The following is a 1,921-nucleotide window of genomic DNA, read 5'->3' on the forward strand; positions in this document are numbered from 1 at the left end:
ATCCCAGCCAAAGCTTTATCTACCTGGGTCTTAAAAACCTCCAAGGATCTTAAAAACCTCCATCCCCTACAACCTCTCTGGGTAACCTGTTCCAGTGCTTCGCTACCACCTTACCAAGAAAGTTTTTCCTAATACCCAACCTAAACTTCCCTTGCTGCAACTTGAGCCCATTGCTCCTTGTTCTATTATCTGCCACCACTAAGAACAGTCTCACTCCCATCCTCTTTGGAAGCACCTTCAGGCAGCTGAAGGCTGCTATTAAATCCCCTCCGTCTTCTCTTCTCCAGAATATATGCACAGTTCCCACAGCTTTTCCTTAGAAGTCATGTGCCCCAGTCCTCTCGCCATTTTCACTGCCCTCCACTGGATTCTCTCCAATTTGTCTGCACCCCTTCTGTACTATAGGGCCCCAAACTGAACACAGTACTCCAGGGCTAAGTGCAGACATTTGGGAGGTTGGATCACATCAAAAATGGCCAACTGATCTAAAGTAAGTCAGGATGGGGGGGTGCTAACAGGGGGCTTGGGGGAAATTAATGGAGGTAGATAGGATCTGCAGGACAAGGAGAAAGCCAAGAATAGCCCAGTGCCAGGGGGAGAGTACGAAAGCAGCCCAGCAGCTGAGCTTTCTTCACCCTGGGGCTGCACAGCTAACTGTACAGAAGTTCCATTCACTGGTCTAACTTAGATTAATTAAGTTTGAGTGTATATCTATCTAGGTGAATCTTAGACTATGTTCTGTCATTTTTAGACTGGTCTACATGCACAGAACTTCTGTACATTTATGGATTTAGATTGATCTCTGATCCCTGAGACTGGGTTCAAGTGTAAGATCTGCATCAAGGCAAACTAAGTTAGATCAGGTGGCCATTTTTAACCCAATCTAACCTCCCAGAATATCTGCACTTAGCCCAGATGTGGCCTCACCAGTGCTGAATAGAGGGGAATAATCACTTCTCTCAAGATGCTGGAAACACTCCTACTAATGCAGCCAAATATGCTGTTAGCTTTCTTCACAACAAGGGCACACTGTTGGCTCATCTTCAGTTTACTGTAACCCCAAGGTCCTCACTGAACCTCATGAAATTTCTTTTGGTCCAATCCTCCAATTTGTCTAGGTCCCTCTGAATCCTAGCTCTACCCTGCAGCATACTACTCCCCACAACTTGATGTCATCTGCAAGTGTACACATGTACATGCGCATGTACGTGAATCTTTCTATATTCCTTGAGTGCGATTTGTCAACTGACTGGACAGAAAAAATTATGTTTAAGAAGTGGGGGGGCTTAGTCCCTATTTTTATTGCATAATTCTAGTATTTAATAGTTTCTTAGGATGGAACCTGTTTTTGGAATTCTACATTCCATCAATTAAAAGGCACATCTTAATTGAATACTGTATATGTATATGAAAAAAATAATATAAAGTAAAAACAGAAACAAAAGCTAAATGAGTCACATTTGAATAGGTGCAAATTCCCTCAGAAGGACTATGGCTCAGAAAACACAAACTCCAAAATAAATCAGAAAATATGCAAATGTCCTCTTTAAATTCCTATCTTGTAAAGTAGATTGCTAGTGTCAGGATGACCTTGTATCTTGAAAGAAATTATACAGAAAGAAAGTGTTAAGTTTCAGATAATTTCAGTTCCAAACATCCCACAATGTACTGGGATGTGTTGACTTTACATAAAACATTGAAGATACTCAGTTTCTAATTTTATGCACAGTTCATAGTAAAAAGAGCCAAGAGGAAGAGGAAGTAGAAGAGAAAGAGGATGAAGACAAAGAAGAAGAAATCTGATATTCAGATGCTCTTAGGTTGCTTGTACATGCCACAGGGGTTTAATTTGGTTTAGTTCTCCCTAAATTGAAATGGTATGCAAGAATGGGGCCCGATCCTTACCTGTGGGGTGAACTGC

The 1,921-nt window shown here is 41.6% G+C and overlaps 1 protein-coding gene across 1 annotated transcript in view; it reads right to left on the reverse strand.

Annotated features, from left to right (window-relative positions):
• Positions 1 to 1,921, reverse strand: part of MED14 (mediator complex subunit 14) — a 98,376-nt gene that overhangs the window by 53,724 nt on the left and 42,731 nt on the right. The window lies entirely within an intron of this gene.

The sequence above is a fragment of the Gavialis gangeticus genome, unplaced genomic scaffold (assembly GCF_001723915.1).
Source record: "Gavialis gangeticus isolate Ggan-Ray unplaced genomic scaffold, GavGan_comp1, whole genome shotgun sequence".
NCBI lineage: Eukaryota > Metazoa > Chordata > Crocodylia > Gavialidae > Gavialis > Gavialis gangeticus.